This window comes from Gopherus evgoodei, chromosome 3 (assembly GCF_007399415.2).
Source record: "Gopherus evgoodei ecotype Sinaloan lineage chromosome 3, rGopEvg1_v1.p, whole genome shotgun sequence".
NCBI classification, from domain to species: Eukaryota; Metazoa; Chordata; order Testudines; family Testudinidae; genus Gopherus; species Gopherus evgoodei.
Window position 1 is genome coordinate 167,625,787 of NC_044324.1, and position 12,839 is coordinate 167,638,625.

The following is a 12,839-nucleotide window of genomic DNA, read 5'->3' on the forward strand; positions in this document are numbered from 1 at the left end:
TATTATTTATATTTCCATACTGTAGGAACCCCAGTTATGGAGAAGACCCCTTTGTGCTAGGCACTGTACAAACAGAACAAAAAGTCCCTGTTTCAAAGAACTTGCAATGTAAGTATAAGATGAGGTGACACAGAGATGAGGGCATGTAAGGGCACAGTGAGACAATATTGGCCATATCAATATTGAATTTTACAGTAAGAGGAATCCATTCCACAAATCAAAATGTTTGCCCTGTAATACAAAGTCATATTTCCTCCCCATCAGACTGGGAACTGTGAACCTATCTTATCATTGCTTGTTACCCTTATTTGGGATATATCATGACTAAATTAGAAAATAAAATCTTCGTGGAAGGGACCACTTTAAAATTCCTAGCACACTTTTGAGCTCTGTGCAAAACTAATAACCTCACTAAAATATCAAGGCCACTACTCTTTCCAATGCGTGAAACCATATCCTGCTCTCTTGACACAGGCAAACCCCCTGGGGTTCAATGTAGGTTTTGCATGAGTAAAGACTGCAGAAGTTCAGGCCTTTGAACATTATGGATTAAAGACTGTATATCTTTCACTCTTAAACATTAAAACTTAGCCTTGGGGAGATTTGCCCATCAAACGGGACATGCCGTTCATTTGCATCTGCTATAATCCTGCCTTTAGGATGCTCTTTAAATCAATTCCACTTTTACAAAGAGATTTTTTTCCCTCCAGTAATGAACTTGGGGGTCAGAGCCCTGAATGCAGGGACAACCTTTCCCTAGAATTCAATTAAGTAGAATTGATCGTAGTCAGTCCAACCACCGCCCCCCGCCACACTTTTCTTTAAATCTATAAAAAAGAATATGAAAAAGGACACACAAGAAATCTCCCCATACCGAAGTACAAAAGACTGCTGAGAGTCAAAACTAGAAAGCTGTGGACATTGTTTCTTTTAAAGATATTGATTAACTATCCTTAGTCACTTTCCATTCTTACTGAAATTATGTAAGGAGATACATTCATGTGTTCAGACTCTTCATTCTGCTATCTTATCTTTCATTCAATTACATTCTAAGTTTGGCCTCAAGTGATTTTAGACAACACAAACTGCTGTCTTACTCAAAGGGCCCCTTTAGAAGGGGCACCACCACCTCCCGAGTACCCCCTTACACCTAAGCGTGGGTCTGCTGTGGCCTGACTTCAGGGCCGGGGCAAGGAAGTTTCATGTCCTAGGCAAAACTTCCACCTTGTGCCACCCTTGTACCCAGGCCCCCTGTAGAAGCTAACCATGCCCACCCGCCCCTCCCACCTGAGGAGCCCAGCCTCACAGCAGCTAACCCCATCTGGGGAGCCTCCCCCCCACAGCAGCTACCCCCCTCGAAGTCCCCCTCCTTCACGGAAGCTAACCCCGCCCAGGGAGCCCACCTCAGCTATCCTCCGCTGAGCACCTGGTGCTGCTCTAATTCTCCTCCCTTCCCAGGCTTGCGGCACTGATTGGAGGAGACAGAGCAGGGGTTGTGTGCTCAGCAGAGGACACAGAGTGGAGGTGATGTGGGGCAGGGAGCAGTTCCCCTGTGTGGGCCCCCCCACTCACCTCTCCTTCACCTCCTCACCTGAGCGGGTTTTTAGGTGCCCTAGGCCTGCCTCAGTTCCACCCCCTCCTTAAGTAGGAAACAGTGATGTCACTTGAGCAGCCCAGTCAAGAAGCCAAGCACTCTACTTTACAGGGGTGTCTCTCTCTCTATTTAAGCCTTCTGAATGGAGCACTTGTACAAGGCTTTAAAGACTCTTACCTCAGAGCCCAGAGAAAAAAGTCCACAACAAAAATCTCTACGTTCCAGCAGCAGCTCCTTCAGCTATAAGGCCTCAGGCTTCTCCCCTGCTGGAGAGCTCTGCAGTCTTTCCCCTACTTCTTCAGGGTCTCTCCTAGTCTCCCTGCCTGGAGAACATTTTGCAGGCTTTCCCTTGCTTGTTCAGGGTCTCTTTCCAGGTCTCCCTGCCCAGAGAGCTTTTGCCTATTGCAGGCAGCTCCCTAGGAACTCCCCTATTCTGGAGCTTCCTTTCTCCTCAAGAGCCTTTTATTAAGCTCCTTAATTAACTGCCTTCCTTCCAGCTGTGTAGGCAGTTAAACTATCCCCAGGTGGACCTGGGTTGGCTCATTCCCTTCAGTGAAGTCTGTTCATAGGTAGGCTGGGCATCTGACACCCCTGTGACAGACTCTTACCAAATGTTAGTTCTATACCCCAACTCAGTAATTGTAACAAGCAGATAACAGGACTGACACAAGGTGACTAGATGACAGAGTGGCTTAGACATAGGAGATGAAGCCTTTTGCTACTGGCTCAAATCCAGGCCAGTACTTGGTAGAGTTTGAAAGTTATTTCTATCTGACAATTATTTTCAGTTAGTGGCCCCACGCCACCTGCATTACCACTGTTGGTACAGGAACAAGATGCAGTGGTAAGGTAGCATAAGTGAAGCTTGCACTACGGCTGCTGTGCTGTACTTGTTCTGTAGATACACGCAGAACTTCATCGGACTAGCACCTTTCTCCTGTATTAAACTTGCAAACTCCTGTCCCTGTACCTAAGGAACACAACCGTAAAGAGTGACTCCTTGGAAATTTAAAGAGACACTGGGTAAAATTTTCAAAAGCAAAGTCACTTAGCAGCCTAAATCCCACTGACTTACAGTGCCTAAGGAGTTTAAGTGTCTCTGAATGACAAGGATAATTAAGCTCCTAAATCACCTAGGAGCTTTTGAAAATGTTGCCCAGTGTCTTTTTATATTTTTTAAATTTTGTTACTAGCATGATAGATTATTAAAATAGGAGTTGTACAATCTATTTTACTTTTACACCATGTATGCTGTTTGTTTACTTTTTGCATTTCATTCAGAAGATGAATTTCCTTTGTCTATCCAGCCCACTTCACTTTCCTGTCCTGATGCACTAGCAAAAGACTACAAAGACTTGGGGCACAAGGAGGACATTTAAATCCAAACAAGATGCTATTTTTATTGGCTTTCAAACAAAAAAACTTCATGGCAACATTTCTATCAATCCTATGTTTGGTAAAACCTTGTTTATACAAAGCCTCATTTCTGCGGCTAAATCAACCTGACAGTCTCCCTTCTGAAGGTGGAAAAATAAACTACCATAGGAATAAGCAAATAGTGGCAGCGGTAATATAAACTATAACACTGCAATGAAGAATAAATACCGAGTTCTCCTATTTCTTGCGATATCTAACTCTGCGGGATTTACCACAGTTGCTCCTCAATAGACTCCACTCTACACAGAGATATGCTATGGGCTGTTATGCAGTTCCTTGTAGTGATTCCAGGAAGGATGTCTCGCACAACCTCTGTCCCCTTTTTTACTTTCAATGTAAATGTTGCAAGGTCTTATGCAGTAGTAACTCAGTGATGACACCATGTCACCACTAAGATGCTTAAAACTCAAAGATGTTGATCAATTGGAATTATATTGGGGAAGTTTATGGCCTGTCCTATACAGGAGGTCAGACTAGATGATCACAATTGTCTTTTCTGGCCTTGGAATCTATGACCAAGTCTGTATCAGGGCACATATGCCATGCATGTCAGTGTGCACATTTTACAGTTCCTGTGGGCAACATTTCTTATGGCACCTGGAAGGTTTTCTAGATACTCCATAAGTCCTTTTTAAACAGCATAAGGTCAGATCTTGCTGGCTAGCTACAACTGCTGTTAGTGTTCATGTGTGCTGCATTGTAGTAATAGGTGCACCTATTATCTCGAGTGCCCTCCATTGCTTATTTGTGTTGTTAGTACTACTTCAAACAGGAAAGGCCAATTTGACCACTGTAGGCCAGAATCCTTAATGGATCGGAATGAGTGCTAAGTACATAATAGTGAGTTATTAATAGCAAAGCTCAAGGTCTCTGTCCGTCCTTCCTTACAATAAATAAATACTTCCTAAACTATACAAGCATGCATGTGTTATGCTGACCCTTGGTCTTTAAGGATGCACTACAAGTGGAGGTACACTTTTCTGATTGGTAGCTACACTGCAGAACTGGCTTTGCATTTCAGCACCCCATGGGCAAACCTTTTCCATCTCCACAGATCAGAAGGAACTTTCAGACCCATACATTTGGTCAACCTAATTGGCTGGCATCTAAATATTGCTACAGGTCTCATTGTGGACAATTGATAGACTTTATTCCCTTTCCACTGCTCAGGCAGTTTCCCTTTAAACGCTTGCCTTGAAAGGAAATAGCCTTCCTCTTCTAGCAGCATCAGGCATTGAACAGCTAGAAGGGATATGATTCCCACAAGAAAAACAACATTGTTATCCTTGATTCCTGGCATTCTTACAAGAGAATCAGCTGAATGGGCAGCAGAGGAGGATAGTGGCAGATGGAGACAACCTAAGCACAGATAGAACATAAAAGGCATGTTCCATTAGCTGGTTTCCATCTCTTCAGAATTCTATTTGGAATTGGAGGCGAAACCAGAAGTTTTATAGATGCCATGCAGGATGGAGAAATCTGGCTGAGATTCTAATAACCCCCACTGAAAAACTGACTGAGGCAAAAATCCAAGCACTCCTGAATACCAAGCCAAAGATTCTGGCCCTGATGCAGAGGGACCAACTCTTGATATCCTATACTGTTACAACACTGGGATTTCCCAGACAGCGAGCAAAATGAATGCTTAGAAGCATGTTCTATACACGTCTACTCTACAGTCATTTTAATAAGCATACACAGGAGATTGTATTGAGACCAGCAGGGGCTTTTAACCAAATACACTGAAGGGACATGGGAACATTGTTTAAAATAAGTCCTCAGAGTTCTCCACTAACTGGAAGCCTTGTTGCCAATGTCAGTAGAAAGACCAAGGCCTGAATGTACTATGGAGATGGAATGACTGTCTCACTCCTAGAGGTCGGACCTCCAGACCAGGTTTGAGGCACAATGGCAGAGCAGTGTAGGGAAGCATGCACTCTTGCTTCCTATCCTGTACCTGCTGTCTGGTGCACAAATAGATGACTTTGGTTTGCAGGGCTGTTAGATTGGACCCCCGAGCACAACTCATGCATGCACACACCAAAGGAATAACAGCACCAAACACTTTCAGCACCATCCAGAAGATAAGGCAATGGTGTATATGTTCATTTTTTTCACATAGCACATTATCTAATCTTAAAAATTGAATTTTATAGTCCTTTGCAAATTAATCACAAACCATGGAAAGCCTCTGAAATGAGTGAATGACTTCCCTTAGTTTGAAACAGTAAACAGCTATAACGTGGTAATTGTCTTTCATCACCATCCAGCATGACAGGCCAAGAAAATTGTGTTCCTTGCTCTCTAAGGAAATACCATAGTTCTCATTTCACACACAAGCAATGGCAGACTGGAATGACTATTCTTTATAAGCATCAACTGCCTGCTTGGCACTGTACAAAATACAGGAAGTGCTTCAGATGCAGTGGTGCTGCATGACAGAGGAAATCCGTGATAGAAGATGAGACTCTTATTCTGAAGTGCTTACAATGCAGACACCCAACACAAAGTGTGCCAGGAAACCCACAGGAAAAAAGCTATCGTGAACCCTATTTTTGAGTGGGGGAGAAATGAGTTTTGAGGAGGAATCTGAGTGACTGGGCTACCTGAGATAGGAAGAGAGTTCAAAGTGTAAGAAAAGAGTTGAGAGAATAGGAGGAGGTGAAGAGGAATTCACTAGCAGGAACAAGGTAGACTAAATATTTGCTTTGCTTTATGATGTGGAATTATATCTGGACAGCGAAGGTAAGCGTGAGCAACTATAACTACACAGTTAATGGACTGGGCTGAGCTTGTAACAATGTAAAGCTCTGAGAAATCGGAAGGGACATGTTTTGTCAAGATTTAGCACTCCAACACAAAGTAAAACTCCAGCACTGCACAATCACACATTGAGCAGGGATAAGTATTTGTGTGCTCACCCACATGCACAGAGAGTAAAAAAAGCAGTGGAAGCCCAGTTTGACTAAGCTTTTGTGGAACACAAAGTTTGTAAAATTGGGGCAGGGAAAAGGTGAAATGTAAAACAAACCACAAAGATGACAGTAAGTGGAAGTATTGTAAATACAAATATTCTATATCTCATCTTTTCAAAATGTATCTCAGCCTAATTAAAATTTAGTGAATTAAAATCTATTTCAATTAAAAGCTAATGGTTCTCTACATGATTGTATAGAACTAAACTATGAAATCCATAACAGATGTTGGCTTCTTTTGATCATTTATTTTCTCTGCTACCTTCATACAGAGTTGCTTTAATCAGAGAAGCTGCACATAGACTCTATGGCTACACTTGAAATTTCGGAGTGCTGCCGCGGCAGCACTTTGAAGTGTGAGTGTAGTCAGAGCGCCAGCGCTGGGAGAGAGCTCTCCCAGCGCTGCACGTAAACCACATCCCTTACGAGTGTAGCTTGCAGCACTGGGAGCCGCGCTCCCAGCGCTGCAGCACTGATTACACTGAGGCTTTACAGCACTGTATCTTGCAGCGCTCAGGGGGGTGTTTTTTCACACCCCTGAGCACGAAAGTTGCAGCATTGTAAAGTGCCAGTGTAGCCATGGCCTCTGTCCCTTTGCTTCTTTAGCCAAGAAGAGCATTTCCCAGCATTCAAGGGCATACTCCGGCACCTGCTGAGGTGTCAATGGCAAACTTCCAATTCTCTTCAATAAAAGTAGGATCAGGTCTTTATAGTGCTCACCGCTCTTAGGATTGCATTCAGCCTAAGGCTCTCAAACTTTTTCATACTGTAAACCACTGTTGTTAAGGCCTTGTCTACACTACAGAGTTGCAGCGCTGGTGAGGGGGTTACAGCGCTGCAACCTAGGTGGTGTACACACTTGCACAGCACGGCCAGCGCTGCATCTCCCTGGTTGTAGCGCTGGCCATACACCCGGTCGAGCCTCGGGTGTAGAGGATCCAGCGCTGGATCACCAGCGCTGGTCATCAAGTGTAGACACTCACCAGCATTTTTACTGACCTCCGTGGCATAAGCAGGTATCCCAGCATACCTGAGAAGCCTCTCTGGTAATCATGCAAACTCCACTGCCCTGGGCTCACCTGACTCCTCCTTTAAATGTCCCGGGAATTTTAAAAATCCCCTTCCTGTTTGCTCAGCCAGGCGTGGAGTGCAATCAATCAATCAATCACTCAGCGACCATGCCTCCACGCACCAAACGAGCCCCAGCATGGACCAATGCAGAGCTGCAGGACCTCATTAGTGTTTAGGGAGAGGAGGCTGTGCAGGCACAGCTGCGCTCCAGAAGGAGAAATTATGATACCTATGGGCAGATATCGCAGTCCTTGATGAGAAGGGGCCATGAACGGGACGCGTTGCAGTGCAGGGTAAAAATTAAAGAGCTGAGGAGTGCTTACTGCAAAGCCCGTGAGGGAAATCGCCGCTCAGGAGCTGCCCCCACAACCTGCCATTTTTACAAGGAGCTGGATGCCATACTTGGGTGTGACCCCACTGCCAATCCTAGGAGCACGATGGAGAGTTCAGAGCAGGGAGAAGTGGGGAAGGGTGTAGAGGATGGCGACAGTGAGGCTACTGGCGTGGAGGGAAACACCCCGGAGTCCCAGTACACATGCAGCCAGGAGCTCTTCTGAAGCCCGGAGGAGGCTAGCCAGTTGCAGCAGCTGGAAGTTGATGTTGAGGAAGAAGCTGAGGATCGTGCTCGGGGTAAGTAGATGTTTATGTTTTGGGAGAGGAGGATTTTGGTTATGGCTGCCTGCATGCATGCCTAAACGTGGAATAGCCTATTGATTTGCTCTATCACATCTCTGTAATCTGCCTCGGTAATCTCTTGAAATGTTGCTGCAAGAGCGTTTGCAATTTGCTTTCTCAAATTGATCGGGAGAGCCACCGTGGTCCCTGTCCCGGTCAGGCTAACTCGTCCAATCCACTGTGCAGCGAGGGGTGTGGGGACCATGGCTGCACACAGGCAAGCTGCATAGGGGTCAGGGCGGTATCCACATTCCTGTAGAAGACCCTCCCTCTCTTCCCAGGTAACACGCAGCAGTGATATGTCTGGCAGTAGGAAACCCTGTTGAGAGTTTAGGGATAATTGAGTGCAGGGCGCCAGGTTCGTGTTTCCCCAGCCCATGGCGCTCTGTTTTTAACTCCCCCCCTCCCAGCACGTAGGCAGCCACGCGGTGCGCTCCGGTGTTCCCCACCCCCCTCTCCAAGCAGGCATCCAGCACCGCGGTGTGCTCCGGTGTTCCCCACCCCCCCTCCAAGCAGGCATCCAGCACCGCGGTGTGCTCCGGTGTTCCCCCCCCCCCAAGCAGGCATCCAGCACCGCGTTGCTTCCCCCCCCCCACCAGCAGGACAGCGTGAACGCGGACCATAGACCCCCCCCCCGCCCCCAAGCAGCTAGCTCACCACCTTCCTGTTCACTACTGTCCCCTCTTCAGGACACCAGCTACCTCCTGTACCCATTGCTGATAAACCCCAGTGACCCACTGGTCAATTCCCACTCCCAAGGGGAAATCAGGGCAAAACCACTCACCCCATTGCTCGCCATGACTTAGCTTGCCTGCCCTCTCTGTGTTATGTGAGGTATGTGAGAAGGATGCAACCAAAAGTCTAAAAAGTCCTTCGAACTGTGATAATAAACACTGTAGCCTCTGTGTATTACATGTTTCTATTTCTCTTTTGTCTAGTGACCTTGACTACTGCAGCCAGATCACCGGCCTCACGTAGGTTGCAGAACTTGAGACGGAATCCTAGAAAATCAAAAGAGGAATTGATGAAATCTGTTATGAGCCACTACAACAGAGAAAGTAGGAAGACAGAGGAATGGAGAGAGAAGACCTATAATGGAGAAGCAGTGTACATGAATGGAGAAAGACTGTACATGAATGGAGAAAGAGTGTACATGAATGGAGGCAAACAGAAAGCAGGAGAAAGGAATTGTCTTCCAAAAAAACCACAAAGCAGATGATAAGCCTCCTGGCTCGCCAAACTGAGTCTTTCGAGTCTATTGTAGCCATGCAGACAAATATGTACCGTGGTAACCCACAGCCCTCCCAAAGCCCTCTTCTTTGTTCCCCAGTATTTCCACAAAACAACTTTCTCCAGCAGCCAGTTCCTTATTATCTCCAGCTGCCCCCAACACCTGTAAGATCACCTACCAGCCCTGAGAACTATAATTCTTACCCTGTTCACTCCACCCCCATTATTCTGCAGCATAGTAATCCTGAATTGCAGCAGACATTGAATAGTGATCAAAATAGGACATATTAAAACCTGAGAATCTACAGTCCACCACCCCAACCCCCTTGCCTGTTATGTACTGTATGTTGAATAAAGTTCTTTTTTTCTATTTCACTACGTTATATTGTTGCTGGAAGTGGTAAATATTATACAGCAAGGTAAAGCAAAGCACATCAAATGCATCAAACATTACTGTTGGCTCTCAGCATCAAATTGCTCCCTTAAAGCATCCCTAATCCTGGAAGCCCTTTCCTGGGCCTCCCTATTAGCCCTGCTCTCTGGCTGAGCAAACTCATCCTCTAGGCGTCGAACCTCGGAGGTCCATTCCTCACTGAATCTTTCACCCTTCCGTTCACAAATATTATGGAGGGTACAGCACGCGGATATAACAGCGGTGATGCTGCTTTCCACCAAATCTAGCTTCCCATAAAGACAGCGCCAGCGTGCTTTCAAACGGCCAAAGGCACACTCCACAGTCATTCTGCACCGGCTCAGCCTTTAGTTGAACCGGTCCTTGCTCCTGTCAAGCTTCTCTGTATATGGTTTCATGAGTCAGGGCATTAAGGGGTAAGCGGGGTCTCCAAGGATCACAGTGGGCATTTCGACGTCCCCTACTGTTATCTTGCGGTCTGGGAAAAAAGTCCCGGCCCTCAGCCTCCTGAACAGGGAACTGTTCCTAAAGATGCGTGCATCGTGCACCTTTCCAGGCCATCCTGAGTAAATGTCAGTGAAACAACCACGGTGATCCACAAGCGCTTGCAGAACCACGGAGAAATACCCCTTGCGATTAACGTACTCTGACGCCAGGTGGGGTGGTGACTGAATAGGAATATGCGTCCCATCTATTGCACCTCCACAGTTAGGGAACCCCATTTCTGCAAAGCCATCCACAATGTCCTGCACGTTCCCAAGGGTCACGGTTCTTCTTAGCAGGGTGCGATTAATGGCTGTGCAAACTTGCATCAGCACCATTCCAACGGTAGACTTTCCCACTCCAAACTGGTTCGCCACCGATCTGAAGCAGTCTGGAGTTGCCAGCTTCCAGATTGCAATAGCCACCCACTTCTCCACTGGCAGGGCAGCTCTCAATCTCGTGTCCCTGCGCCGCAGGGCAGGGGCGAGCTCAGCACACAGTGCCATGAAAGTGGCTTTTCTCGTCCGAAAGTTCTGCAGCCACTGCTCGTCATCCCAGGATTGCAGGACGATTTGATCCCACCACTGAGTGCTGGTTTCCCAAGCCTAAACGCACCGGTCCAGGGAGCTGAACACGTCTGTTACTGCTACAAGCAATTTACTGTCTTCACAGTGAGGCGATTCAATATCATCGTCTGACTCCTCACTGTCACTCTCACTCTCACTCTCATTTTGCAGCTGAAGGAATAGCTCCACTGCCAAGCGCGATGTGCTGGCAACATTCATCAATAAGGTCGTCAGCTGCTCAGGATCCATTTATAACAAAAATCACAGAAAAAGCGCTGTACAATCACAATGCCGCCAAACTGCTCGGAATGTGTAGCAAAGCACCACGGGGCGTTGGAACAGGAAGCGGAAAGACAATCACACTTCCTTCCCCTTCCCACAAGCCACAGCGCCGAAATGGGACGAGGTGCTCTGTGGGATAGCTGCCCACAATGCACCACTCCCAACAGTGCTGCAAGTGCTGTTAAATATGGCCACACTGCAGTGCTGGTTGCTGTAAGTGTGGCCACTCTGAAGCGCTGGCCATATACAGCTGTACTAACACAGCTGTAACTACCAGCGCTGCAAAACCGTAAGTGTAGACATAACCTAAGATACCTTTACTTGCAACCCTGATCTCAGTTTCTCCCTGCAGCTTCTCAAAATAACTGAGAAACAGTGTTAAGGAGACAAGATGATACAGTCAGTGTGATGCAAAGGGTGGGGCTGGTCAAAAACTGTCAAAACTTTTTCAAGGGAAAGTGAGGTGATGATTTTTTTCCCTGAAAAATGTTTCCTTTCCAAGGAAACTTTGTTTATGTTTGAAAAACTGAACAGCCAAAACAGTAGCTGTGATGACTATGATACAACTCCCATGATGCAAAGCCTTTCCTCACCCAGAGGAGAGACCATGTAGTTGAGAAGAGGTGTAGTGTGACTAGGGAACCCAGTGTATACGAGAGAATGGGCACATGAAGCACCTGAGCTACAAATCCCATGGAACACCACAGTGCATTTTGGAAAAAAAATATTTTATGTTTTGGCCACAACATTTTGATTTAGATTTGTCATTCAAGAGTCAACATTTTCTATGAAAGAAATGCAGAACAGCTCTAGCAATGGGTCACTTGCTTGGTTATGTCCTCACTATAGTGCCTGCAGTGCTGTTAGTACTATACAAATAACAATGCCACAATTCAGTCCTTGGTCTCTTGAGACTTCTGTTAAGGGTGCCAATTATGGCAGTGAGTTTGTCATGTGGACACTTATCCAGTAGCAACTGGGTTGCAACCACAATTTCAAACCATTTTAAAGTCAGAAGCTGGCCGATTTTGGTCCTTGTAATTCAGGATCTCTTCATTTAATGTGCCTCTTTCTCCCCTGTTGCTTCATATCCTACCCACCTGTCCTTTATAGCCAGGCTGCAAAAGCCCATGGTATTGACTTTCAGCTTAATGCTGCTGCTTCAGTAATGCAAGCAGCAAGAAATGTGTCTCTCTCTCTCTCTGCCCAGGTGCCAGTGGACACTTGTCTAATTCTGCCAGGTACAGAGAACAATCACAAGGTGTCATCAAAATTTAAAAGGAAAATTACTATAACCATTTTACCACTCTTCCTTAATGGGACATTTACCCAGGATTCCACATAGAAATCTCGTAGACTATTGAAAAAATAACAGACACCTTCAATCCCTATTAGCCTCCTCCTCTCACTCTCTATAATGAGCACACCACTCTCCTTCCAACCTGAATATGGATCCCTCCTTTTCCATCAGTAAAAAAACTATCCAGATGGTTCCCTCCCTCTCTTCTAACATACAATTTCTCTCTCTCTCACATACACACATACCCTTGCCTCCTAGCTAGTTCTCCTCTTGGCCTTCCACCCCCATGGAACACAACACTCAGAAGCAAGAGACTAACTGAAGGAGGTGCAGATGAGGTGTGAGAGTCTGGTAAAAGGAAGAGTGTTCAGCAGCACACAGACAAGTTGGGGATGAGGAAAAACTCCCTCTAAACAACAGACCTGACTCTCCCACTTCCAAAGTAGCACGTCCTGGGGCCATAATTCCCAAACCCTTAAATAAGATCATTCCCAAGTAACATTCTCCTGAAAAGTAGCCAGTTTTCTAAGGGTTAAAACTTCTCAGTCATATGCATCTTCATTTAGTTCTCCTCCAGTCTATGGATGTTACACAAACATTGCATTTCAGGCTTCAGGCAAAGGCATTTCTTTACCAAGCTATTTGTCGATGTAGCTTATTCTATGCAAGCATATACAGATGGTCTATATTAAAAACACCCTTAGGTTTCTCAGGCAAGCTACCGTCTTGCCAGTCAGCTCCTGTTTTCTTACTGTGCTTGGTACACTCACGTCAACAGGCCATTACTTTGTGCTACCTTGATCACAAGCTGATT

General features: G+C 46.0%; 1 protein-coding gene across 1 annotated transcript in view; it reads right to left on the reverse strand.

Moving 5' to 3' along the window:
• The window catches only part of ALK (ALK receptor tyrosine kinase), a 638,118-nt gene that overhangs the window by 379,287 nt on the left and 245,992 nt on the right, over nucleotides 1-12,839 (reverse strand). The gene's annotated exons all lie outside the window — the stretch shown is intronic.